The sequence below is a fragment of the Pseudopipra pipra genome, chromosome 4 (assembly GCF_036250125.1).
Source record: "Pseudopipra pipra isolate bDixPip1 chromosome 4, bDixPip1.hap1, whole genome shotgun sequence".
NCBI classification, from domain to species: domain Eukaryota; kingdom Metazoa; phylum Chordata; class Aves; order Passeriformes; family Pipridae; genus Pseudopipra; species Pseudopipra pipra.
Window position 1 is genome coordinate 20,266,440 of NC_087552.1, and position 12,770 is coordinate 20,279,209.

The 12,770-nt window shown below is 39.3% G+C and overlaps 1 protein-coding gene and 1 long non-coding RNA gene across 2 annotated transcripts in view; one reads left to right on the top strand and one right to left on the bottom strand.

Moving 5' to 3' along the window:
- LOC135412887 (uncharacterized) overlaps positions 1-12,770 on the top strand; it is a 404,646-nt gene that overhangs the window by 291,321 nt on the left and 100,555 nt on the right. The window lies entirely within an intron of this gene.
- The window catches only part of TECRL (trans-2,3-enoyl-CoA reductase like), a 104,660-nt gene continuing 101,194 nt past the window's right edge, over positions 9,305-12,770 (bottom strand). The window contains exons 14-15 of the transcript XR_010430006.1: positions 11,793-11,903; positions 9,305-9,648 (exon numbers count right to left, since the gene is read on the bottom strand). The gene's annotated coding sequence lies outside the window, so the exon portion shown is untranslated. The remainder of the gene's footprint in view (positions 9,649-11,792; positions 11,904-12,770) is intronic.

Genomic DNA, 12,770 nt, shown 5'->3' on the forward strand with positions numbered 1-12,770 from the left:
CAAAAATACTGAGGGAAAGAAAATATTTTTTATTTTTGCTTGATCAACTCAGGGAGATATGGGAGAAGTTAAGAGATACTTTCTGATTACCCATGGAGTTGCAAGCACAACCCTGAGGCAAACGCTAGTGCCTTTGTTTGCAGTAGGATACTTTAATCTTGTATTATCCTTCATGTGCACAAGAATCAGAGCACAGCTATTGGGAAACATTATGCTTCTCATATTTTCAAATGGTCCAGAGCAAGCAGCCGGTTTTGCGTAACAAAACTGCTTAAGGCTTGTCAACAGTTAACAACATGTGTAGAAGGGAAAACATATATTTTTAAAATCTGCTTCACTCTGATCAGATTAGAAAATAATGTCAAGGCAATTAGAGGAAAATAAAGAAGGATGAAACTGTTCTCAGAGTAATGGAAAAATAATTATCAGTGTGCTAACCGATTGCGTGTTTTCCCTGCTGGATGCCAGAGGAGAAACATCTATTTTCAAAATCCTCTTTGGGCCTCATCCTACATTGTGTTCAGCTTGCTCAGTTCCCATATGATATTGATAGAAATTAGAGGCACCCAGCACCTCAACAGCTGCCCTGAGCACCTTCCAGAATCAGCCCACCGTAGACAAGAGCAGCTCATGCACTGGCAATGAGAACAACGCAAAGGAGTTGAACACACAACAAATAAACATAAAATGTATTGAAAAATGTGGTAACTAAAGATGATGGCATTTAATCATGATTTATTAACATGGTTGCTGCCACATTTCCAGTGATTATCTGTTGTTTTGGAAAAGTGTCTTCTTGGATGTGCTTACACATTTGTGTGTGTTTATTGTGAGACAACTCCACAAAGCAGTTCAGCAGCTGCGAGACTGCTGGTGTATACTGGAAAGCGTGTGCATCTCCTTGAGAAAAGTCCTCTGGACTGTGGTGAGGAGAGGATGGAGGTTACTGTGGAGAGACTTTGAAACCTTTTCCTCCTGCTCACAATAAGCTACTACTAGACAGGGGAACTGAAAATAAAACAGGAATATAGAGATGGCTCTCTCAAAAGGCCCCTAGAAAATCTCTGTATATATTCAGTCTCTATTGGCAGGAAAAAGGTAGAGCTCAGGGGTTTGTCGTGCTAGCTGTTGTGTAAGCATAGTGATAGAGCCTCAGTAGATGGACTTTTCCTGTGCAGGCACAATTATCAGCACTGGTGCTGCACAGGCAAGGTAAAAACTGAGCAGTGAAATTACTTGACCCAGGGCCCTAGTGTCAGAGGCAAGAATGCATTTGCAGGTGAAATATGGGCACTACTGGAGTTAGTGGCCCTTAGTTTGATCTGCATCTCAGCCCAGTATTCAGCAGTCCCACTCTGCCTTAGACCAACATGGATACTCACATAATGACCCTGACTAAGATTTTAATGACAGCTTTAGAAAGGTTGACATTTGCTTTGATGGCCTTTGGTCAACAAACTCTTGCAGCAGCAAAGAGAGAGCCCAGAAGTAGTACTGGGAAAGAGAGCTAGCACAGCTGCTGTTTCTCGTGGCAGGGAAAAAAATAGTGAAATCCATTAAGCTGTTGGGTTTTATTCTGCCTTGCTGCTATTTAGCAAAGGTAAATGCATTGTGAAGATCAGGGGCACAGCAGTCATATGCTCTGGCCTGTGACATGAACACATATTGAACGATTCTGAAGGCTTCCCCTTCCTGGCTAAATAGATGATGGCAGCAGGAGAGCTTACATCTTACCCTCCTGCTGTAAATGTTCTTAGACCTTTATAAGTACAGCCAAGCGGAGGACTTTCTTAATCAACCTCACTGGTGATCTGACTGAAGGTCTTTAGCAAGGTTTATTATTTTCTTCATCTTTGGCCTGAGTTAGTGAGATGGGTAATTAATTATAGTTTATCCATTTGTCAAGATGATTAAAGCAGCTCTGCTGTGTAGCTTGACCTTCAGGTAACCGCAGTACTCCTTTCACTTAGCCCTACCTACCACTGCATGAGATTTGTGCAACCTTCTGCACCTAATATTTTCCTCTACATTTTTCTGAATGTTTGTATTCCTCTAGTAGAATTTTTTTTTATCTAGAAAATACACAGAATAATTCTCATTAGGGTTGGAAGAATCCTGGGACCCACGAGAAAACTCACACTGAATATTGGTGGGCAGTCTTGTAGGTTTATGAGCTTCGCTACAGATCTACAACCCTTTTATTGAAACTAATATATAAAACTTTCTTGCCTCTTAGTAATTCATTCTCTCTCTCTTTACCAAAGATAAAGATATTTCTTTTGTGATCCTACTCTCAGAGGTTTCATTGAAAACTGCACTTTTTCTTATAGAGGATCCTGAGAGAACAAGTTTAAATGCCTACCAGAGTGGTGGAAGGTAGTGAGGTTTTTGTGACTACGAGTCCAGACTGATGCTGGAAAGGGTATTCCTTCAGTCAAACTCTTGCTTGTGCTGAAACAGTAAAACAAACTAAGAATGCCTTTCAGATTTTCTTTGTCTTTTCCATTACCTGACTTGAAAAGTCTCTCAGTTTCTTCCTCTTTCCAGATTCTCTCTTTTGACTTGTCTAGCTAGACAACTCCAGCAGATGCTCCTGTTTCTGTCTTGGGAAGGACTTTTGATCTAAGATCCTAAACCACAGCAATACAGAATTGGCAGCATGATGGAGGACAGTAAGCCTGACTCTTGGCCACCTTCCTTCTGGTGTGCTCTTGAGAATTGCCTGCTTTTTATTCCCTGGTGACTTTTCTCACTAAACAATTGTGTGTTAGTTCACTACATGTCAAAGGAAAATGTTCTAATTTAAAATACAATAGTGTCTGATGTTGATACCGTAATTGCGTATTCATATTCATGGATTACTTCAGAAAATTCCAGTACTTGCCAGAGTAGAGAAATTGTGAGCAAAGATTCCGTAAGTCATGAGATTGCCTTAAAATTCTGAGACTCCAGGACTTTGTGTGTGCATGTGTATTTCTCTGAGGTATTTCTTTAGGGTTTATATTTTCAAGCTTTCCCCTGCCAACTGAAAAGCAAGGCACTTATGAATAAAAGAAAAGCTGAGAATTTTCTTCATGTTAGAGGGCTTCAAGAGCCACAACTTGAGCATGAAATGTCACTGGATTTGTAATGCAATCATAGAAGCTGGCAGGACTGCCAAATTCTGTCCTTTGCCTACTCCTTAAAAACAAAACCCTTTAAAACTGAACTATTGTTCCTGGAAAATTAAATATTACTGTCCTTTAATGCATTCCTCCTGTTCTGTGAACTCATGTTTAATTATTTTGCAGTAAACCTAAGATTAACAGCAGAGCAGAGGTGTTTAATAATGATAAATAGCTGAGGATTTAGTGTATATCATAGATGTGAGTCCATTTCTTTTTTTTGTGTTGTTGGTTTTTAGCTGCAGTTACACATCTGCAATAAAACTGTAGTAAATACTTTGAAGAAACATTTGTGTTATTCCTTCCAAAAAGATTTTTATCCAGAGCCCAAACTTTTGTAATTTAAAACCAAACATGTGCATTGTCCGCACATTTCAAGAGGCATCTGGATTAAAACCTTTTGGATGAGTTTTTAATGAATTACTGTGTTCTCTCACTGAATCAGTGCAGGGAGTAAATTTTTAATGACTCATCAACAAAGTTAATAGTTTTGAAAATCATTACAGTGCTATTCTATTATTTTGTTTCTTTTTGCATTGTGCAGCTAATGCTCCATGCATCATAGTAATGTTTTTCTTTTGGTGCTTCCAGCAGAAGTTGTTCTGACTCAGAGCTTCCTCTAGGAAATGTGTTATGAAAATGGCAATTTAGAAATACTCTGAGATGTTCAGGAGTTGGATTTAAGATCCCAGTAGACCTACTTGAAGGCCAGACACCACAGACCATATGGATCCCTTGAGAAGGAGACACATACCTACTATGATTTTTAAAAGTATTTTAGTAATCTAACGTCTTGATTTAAGTATGAATCAGAGGCCAAATCTCTGTAGGCACCCTATAAGATGCCTAGGAAAACTAGCTTAGTTTTCCTTCCTTCACTGTTTGAAATGTTTCATATGGTCCTAGGTCTGCATTCATACACCCACTGACCAGCAGCCCTTTGCCTGGAATAACAAGAGCTTTATGCTCAGTACTGTGTATTCCCTTCTATCTACAGGCAGCACTTTATATCAGCTATATTTTATGTGCAGATATATCTTTTATAGGAGCCTTTTTGCTACAGCTGTCGCCATGAAAATCATTCTGTTGGATTCAGTTCAGATCGACTACTTCCAGAGGATAAAAAAATACCTAAAATTATTTTCTGTAATTTATCTCTTAGTCAAATGTCTGTATAGTCCATTGCCCACTGAGTGAAGAGAATTTATAATAAGCGTTAGCTAACAAGCTTCTTCCTTGCTAACTAGAGCATTAAATTCATTGACAAATGTTGTCATGAGTTGGTTTGTGAGCAAATAAATGGAGTTCACAAGTAAGGAGAAGAAATATGAGGCCACAGAAAGGGGCCTGGAGAAATGTGAAAGCTTAACACTTGTCAGCCTTAGAGAAGACCTTTATCCTGACAAAACCATAGAGGGCAAAGTTATATAAAGTGATTAATGGAGGAGGTAGTATGGTCCCCCAGCCCATACTGAAAGGTATATAGGTATTCAGAGATATCAAAAGGGGTGAGTTTAAAACTAAAACAATGATTCCCATTGATTTGAGAACAATTTATGATGCTAAATGAGACAAACACAGCAGATCTTATTTTTTATGAAGATTGTCTCCCATATAGGCTCATGGCCAGACTTCCCAAGATGTCTGGAGGTATCAGAAGACGGTATTTACCATTTTGCAGACAACACCAGTATTTAAGCCTGCACTCAGGACAACTTACTTGGGCCTAAATGTAAAATAACCATAAGCATAAGCAACTTCCCACATAGACTCCCCTCTTTCCTATCTAGCCCCACCCAAGAACTGTGCAATTTTGTCTCTTACAAGATCTTTGGAGCTGAGGAACCTATGCAGCCCATACCTCTACTGAGGCCTTGATATGCAGCTACGGGGGCATTATATTTCTGAAAGATGCTAAATTGTAGGACACCTTGTTTCTGTCTTGCACGTTTCCTGCCATTCTTAACAGTCTTACTGCAGGCCTGCATCATTGTCTTCATATATATCTTTAACATGATGGGGACTGTCATCCAGGAGATCTTCATGGATGATACTTCCTTAGTCTGCAGGCAATAGACCCTCCAATAGTCTCAGTCTTGCTCTTTTGAAGTGACTAAAGCCTGCTGTCATAAGAGTGAATCAGGTCACTGGCAGAAATTAAGTACTTTCATGGACGGGACTACAGGGAATCAGGGTTTTATAGGAATTTTTAAGAAACACTATATCCACTTGCTTTTACTTACTGATAATAAAAATATGGTTTTTTTGCTGCAGGCATATAATCTTGTTTGTCAGTTATATGTGATACTCTATTAACCAGTGTATTTAGGGTTGGCATTAATTCAGTACTTTTGCTCTCCTTTCAGCAGTAGTATGAGGGCACAGTACCTTCTCAGTGTGCCTATATATGTAAAGCTCTTTTGAGCTAATGGAAGATATATGTGGCTACATTCATGCTAAAAGCACCTGAAGCTCTTCTACCTCTTGATTCCCCACAAGAACAGGAGACCCCATTTATTTAGTGAGGTAATTCCACTTAGAATATTTGTTTATGAACCAGGGTGAGGGAGTCTTGTGGTTTATCACTGAGTAGGGCTGGGGAAGCTGGCTCCCGGGTCTGAGCTGGGCTGCAGGCTGGTCTAGTCTCTGGGTATAATTGATGTTGGCTCTGTCCTGTTGCTGTGCTGCCTCTCAGAACCACGAGCTCAGAGCAGTGAGCTGCTGCATAGGCAGCGTTGCCACCAAAGCCTTGCCTTTGGCAGCACCTTCCGTTGTTCTTTGTGCCTTTGATTAGACTTTGTGGGGCTGGAGGATGTACAGAAACACAGAGCAACTGTTTAGAAGGCATCTTTCAATGCATCAGGCTTGCAGTAGGGGTAAGGTGTGGTCTGCATAAAGAGTATATGGATTTCTCCAGACCTTCCTGAGCAGGGTCTGAGCAGAGCACACCATGGTTCCTACCTACCCAAGAAGTGCTTGCAGATCCCACAGTGGCGAGTCAATAAACTAAGCGATCCCAGTGGAGATGAGAAACTGGAATCATTTATTCTTCCAAAAAGTGGTATTTTATGGGTCTGGGGTACTACAGATTCATGGCAGGCTTTGCATATTGATCAGAGGGTTGGCTTGTTACAATTAGGGGCTTTACAGAGATAAGGTAAAAGAGGAAAACCCAGGTTTATAAATTTTGGGGTCTTAACACTTACACCACAGGGGGAAAACCCACTTTATCTTAGGGGAATTACAAGGGGGGGGAAGGTATTCAGGTTTACAGAATACACAGGACTCATGGAACTCAAAGGGAGAGATAGAGCACAGTAGGTCTTCTGCAGAGGCTTGATAACATCAGGGTATGGTCTCTCTGTCTTGGGCAGGGCACTTCACACCGAGAATATCTTATCTGCTTCTAAAACTGAGGTTTTTTTCTCAAATTTTCATAGCCCATGGCTTTTTCTTGAGACCGCTCAAATTCCTCTCTGCAAATATTATATTTTGGGATCCAACATCCCACCATTTCAGTCATAAATGGGAAGGTTCCTATGTGTCACTTATCCAATCTCGCTCCTGCTCCTGATGCTCCCCAGGTTTGTTTCCTTTTGACAGAGACACTGATTTCCTTATCAGGCTCATGGTGGCAGTGACTAAAACTCAGAGCTGGCTCTGCCTCTACCAGGAGCTGAATGAGTCTTCAGGTAGTTTGGTTTCAAAGGAAAAAGTTTCTTTTTTACATTGGAAATGTCCCCTGATGATAAGGACTGGAAAGAGATCCATGGAAAAAGAGAACCCTTGAGGTGTTATACAGCATGGACAGATAAGAAAGGGAACCCATATTTTTGGGCACCAGCCTGCAACCATCAGGCCTTGCTATTTCTGCGGGTGCTCTGTAGTTACTTTTCAGGTTATTGCTGAATTATTGTAGTTGCTGATACAGGTTACAGTCAATCTATGCAAACAATCCTAAAATTTGGATTTAAGTGCATACATATTTAGGTCAATGTAGAGTGAGCATGAGCAGCATGGAAGGGAAGCTACTTAATATGCAGTGCCTGTTACCGGACATTTAATTCCAGGGGAAGTTCAGTGTGCTTTGTCCTCATAAGAAATCAGTGAAGTATGCTGTATACTGAAAATGCTGTGTAGAGTTCTTAGAAATGAAAGTGCTGAAAAATAAAATGGACTGATGGTATTGGCTCATTCAGCATTGCAGTATTTTTAAGACTACTTATTGCTAATATACAGATTCTAATTGGTAATTCCCACTTTTAATTATCTTACATTTACTTACAGCAAATGGTCCTCTTGTTCTTTAATGTAAATGAATTTGTGTGAGCATGTGTTTAATGGCCTCTTTCATATTTTCCTTTTAACCGACACTGGAATTTATTCTACTTGAGCTAAGCACCTCCATATTTTGTGGCAGTTTACTTATATATCATTCTATCTGAAAGTAACACAGACAAGATAAATAGATTGGTGCCAATTTGGTACTTGGGTGATTAGTGTGAAAGCTATTTCTAAACTATTAGCTTGTTATACATGGCATTTTATCTTTGTTTAGGAAAAAATGCACTAAGTGCAGATGGTAACTATAGATTAAGCAAACTTAATTAATTTTGAAATGTAATAAACTTTGGAGAGGGGATTGCCTCCAAAGATAGTGTCCTCACTCATAAGTGCTCAGTGTTAAATAATTTTATTTTAAATGCACTTTTACTCATAAGTTTGAGGTGACTGTCTGTCTAAATAACAATGCACTTCAGAAACATTGATTTCTGTTTTGTTTAAAAAAACTAACACCACGACCACTACTCAAAACATGTTGTTAGTCCTGCACATCCTCAGCAACTGAGGGCACTGAATAATTTGATATTCAAATTCTAGTATCAGATTTTGTATATGTCACTTCTGAGTGAAGATATTTCATCCCCAGCAAAAACTGAAGACTGTCTTTTAGTGCTCTTTTTGTTGATTTAAGTTACGTATGTGACTTTATGCCTATATACACCCTGGGTAAGGGCTGGGGCCTGGGTCCAACAGGGCCTTCAGTTTTACCAGCTACAGTTTCTACTGAAAGAAGCAAAATTTCCAACCAGTTTATGAGAAACAGTCTTCAATCCTGAGTGTGTAGCTGATCAGTGCATGTCACAATGGTCAGCTAAGAGTAACACATATTGGAAAACTTTTGGGAAGGAATGATTCTGAGTGATACAAACCGTAATATGGACACACAGTCAATATTTACAGTATGGCACCTGAACTCTCAGAGTAATAAAACAGGGAGATTGTACTATGAATTACCATGGGGAGGGAGAGATGGTCAATAGTGTGATATTAATGAGATTCATGGTATAGATTTCCATTTGCGGCCACAGTGCTGCTGATAGAGAAGTAATAACAACTGTGATGTCTCTAATGAAGGTTACATCTTGTGTGCTGTCTATTTAAAACACAAGGTTTGTATCCCAAATCAGTTCTTAGTAGCTACAAAGTTATTCAACAGCCCAAAGAGAAAGTGGTGACCCTAGTCATTAATATCTGGGAAATTTAGCTTAGAGTGATGTCCATGGCAAACCAATGCTGTAGCTTGGAATAGCACACTGTATTTGGGCTTCTACCCTTAAATATTAGTTTTTCCCTTCCACATTGTGTCTACAAAGTATTTTATAACTTCACTCTTCGGGAATTAATGTGGCCTGATTCTTAAAAGTGTTCTCCTAGCAGCAGCCAGGGAGATTGGAGAAGAGTGCCACATAATTTGAAGACGTATAATTAGCACTATCAAGCACATTTCCCCAAGGATAGGCCTTTTTAAAAGCCCAGATTTCCAGGAATCCCTATGGAGATCAACTTGTGTGTCCCAAGCATCTTTGCAAATTAGGCTGCATATGTTGTCAGTGAGGTATCCTTGTGCAAATTTGAAATGTTGATAGTCATGTATATCAGGTTTCTGCAGAGTGTACACAGTGACCTCCTGTGGATTTTGGCCATTCAAATAACGCAAGATATATTTCCGTGTCCTATGGTCTGTCTGTCATGTGGCATCTCATGTCATAGTAACCAAGGATATAATTCTTAACTGAATAGAAAATAATTTTGCAAAATGAGAGCTAGTGAGAAAGAAAACTTGACACAGGAAGATAGAAGACAGCATGAAAGAATTAATAGAGTAATCTGTTCATCAATTATGCTTTGAAGTATATGTCAAGTTCTTTTCTTTTGATTTGTATCAGATGGATAAGCATTATTTCTGGGCATAAACCAATCATCTTTTTTATCCCTTTGCTTTCTTTCCCGCCTAAGGTACATAATCAATATCTATAAATTTCTTAATTTTCATTTTTCCAATATGAAATCTTTTTCTAAAATGCTTTTAGCTAAGACTTGATAGGCAAAATGGTGGGTTTGTTTGCTTTTTTTTTCCCAATGACTGCTTGAAGGGATGTTGATCTTCATTCCTGCTCAGCGCTTGCAATGAAAACTTCATCTGATAAGAAAGGAAAGACGAATCAGTGATCAAGGCATACCTTTATCTTATACCTCTATGCAAAAGCCTCTTTATTCCTGGGTAGGAAATGCTGCAGGTTTGTTAACCACACAGATTAGAGTATCCTGAAAGCACCAACTTAGTTTGGATTTTGACTCTGGCAAGGCCCGCTGTGCAGGTGTAATGAGTAGCCTTTTCCTTTTATGGTGTCTGGGTAGAAGTGGTCCCATTCTCCCAGACTGTAACTTTCTTTTCCTGATGAACTGCAAATCTTGCATAGCTGGGACCACCTTTCTGCCTCATTTGATGTGATGTTAGTTAATGCATCTAGGTTTGTGAATGCTTTTCAGAGGATGGAGAAACTGTTGATAGGCTCGACACTGTATTGCAGGAGCAACAAGACTGGCTCTCCTTTCTCTCTCATCCCTCCAATGTGCCAGTGAAGGAGGAATGATCTCTGGGTTAAATTGTATGAGGAAAATAATAGACATGAACACAGGATGTGCATGATGATGTGGACCTGTTATTTATAACTAGATTCAAGATTTCAAAGCCAAATAAGATGGTTCTTTTGTGACCTTCAGTATTACTGATAGATCAGAGCTCAGAGTCTTTAGTTTTGGCAGAAATACTGCCTCTCCTAAAAGGAGACACTGGAACCTCATGTAAATGCTTCAAGTGGCAAAGAAGCCCATGTCAATTCTTAATTAGGTTGCGTTTGTTAGTTAAATTCTCCAGTAATTAGTAGCATACAATTCTCTCCATCATGCATGCAGCTCAACTTTCAGCCAAGCACCCCCACTGTAGTGTTGCTGGCTACACGGAGAAAACCCCAGCGACCACTGATTTTCTCTATTGCTCTGTGATTAGGAACAGCAGAGGAACTTGTGTCATGGACCCTAAGATGCAGTTCAAATTTCCATCATTCACTAGTGGTTGCTGCCTACCTCAGCATTTCAGTGTAGGATTTGGTACAAGGGAACAGCGTGTTGTATGGGCATACCCCTTACTTTGTATTGCCTCAAGGAGTAAACTTGACAGCTGTTGACAGAAGTGGGATCTGTCAGTGCTGTGAAGCTTGGGCTGTGACTGAAGGTTGGGAGATCCATTGTGGTGCTTGAAAATGTGTCAACCAGTGGGCTGAAAATTATTCAGTGACATTAAACCCTCTGGTAAAATATCTTTTGTCATGTTAAAGCAGATTGATATCCTAGAAAAACATTTTAATAATATTTTTAATAATTTAATAATTTAATAATTTTTTAATAATGCCATTAGAGTAAAAAAAAATGTCTGGTTCAGAAGATTGATGCTTCTTGTTCCAGGCCTTTAGTGGCATCAGCATTACTGGATTTTTCAGGTTCTAGGTTAGCCACTTAGGTGAAGAATTGTTCTGTGAAAAACTTCACAGAGGAAAAAAAAGAAAGAAAAAGAGCAGGAGAAGGTGCCACAAGGATTGAGGGTTGTGAGTAGCCTTGATTGTAGTCAGAGCTGTCAGTTTGATTGTATTTAGTAAATAATACATGTGTGTTACTTTCTGGACCATTCTTTTTCCATCTTTTAGTACAGGCTGCAGGGGTAATATATTCAGGCATAGGCTTGTGATCCTTTGGTTTGTACTGGCACAAAAGTGAAGGTGACATCACCTGTTTCCTGCAGGATCAGATCCATATTAACAGATCAGAGTAAAACTGAGCTGAAAACACATTTCTGAAGGGTGTTTCTTGTTTATTTAACTAATTTATTTATTCTCTTTTTTTTTTAAGAGCTGATTATGAAGCCACATTCTCTTGTGCAGGAAAAGAAAAGGAGCTGTCAGAGTCACGCAGTCAGTTGTCCTTTGATGAAAAAGCACATGATTTGCATACCAGTAAGGAGGCCTAAAAGGCCTGGTGAGTCCATGACTACATAGCAGGCAGAACTGCAATGGCAGGTCATTCTCAGCATTTAAAGCACATCTGTGGATAGTCAGATGCCTTATTATAAACACTATCAAGTAGATATGGAAATATTTTTCAATGAGCATCTGGGTTGGCAAAGGACACATTACTAAATACTCATAAGTATTGAAGACTCTGCCTGAAAGAGTTGGAAATGTTTGCAGATTCTGAAACTACAGCACATTTCAGCATAAATTGAATTACCTGCATCTTTAGCGTCTTTAGTGTGCATTTGCTCCTTACTGCTTAAGACTGGGATATCTACTACTCAGTAGAAACCTGTGAGGAGACACACTGAATTCTGAAAGGCATAAGCTATGAAAAAATAAACAAAGATGCTATGATCAATATTACAGGGCAGAAAAACAACAAAGCTAAGTATGGAGCCAATGTTTACCTTCAGTATATCAAATAGCAGCTCTCAGCAGCACCTTGTAAAGTGCCTTCATTGTTGTCTGCTATTTAAAATGTGATAGACACGGTCTGCCAGTAGCAATGCCCGGTAGTTCAAATATCAACCACATGGACAGGCAGCAGCAAATGTCTGATGGGAAACACTAAGAATCAATGAATATAATAATAAAAACTTTTCTCTAAATTTTTTAGAAACAGGAAAGTGAGAAGGGGGATATCAGGTTTGCTAGCAAAGATACAAAATATTTGTGTTGATTAATATTTGTAATAAAGTTCTGGTAGTTATAATGGTAGATAACAGTAGATAAGAACAGGCAATTTCAATATCCCAAACACCATTTTCTACCTTTCTATATTTTTACGAAATGACCATGCCTCCAAAATACTTTAATTGCTTACCACTCCACTGCTTGGGTGGGACAGGAAACTGTTACTTGCTGTCTGGCACACAGGAGAGAAGCTCCATGCAAGAACATCAGCATGAGAAAAGCTTCCTGGCTATCATTTATGTGTTTTGGGCATGATATTCTATTTGTAGGAGTGGAAAGAAGAGTCTTATAGAAGAAGATTAGTTATCAGATGCCACATAGTGCCCTACTGACTTGGCTTTGATTTCTGTTGTCATGTTTTCTATGGCAGCCTAGAATGGCTGAAGGAGGTGGGGTATTCTGAGGCTATTTGCTTTCATAGTATGTGACTTCAGTGCCTTCACCTGAGCCATTTTCTCTATGGCAGCTGAAATGTTATTGTTTAACAGTAAATTTACCC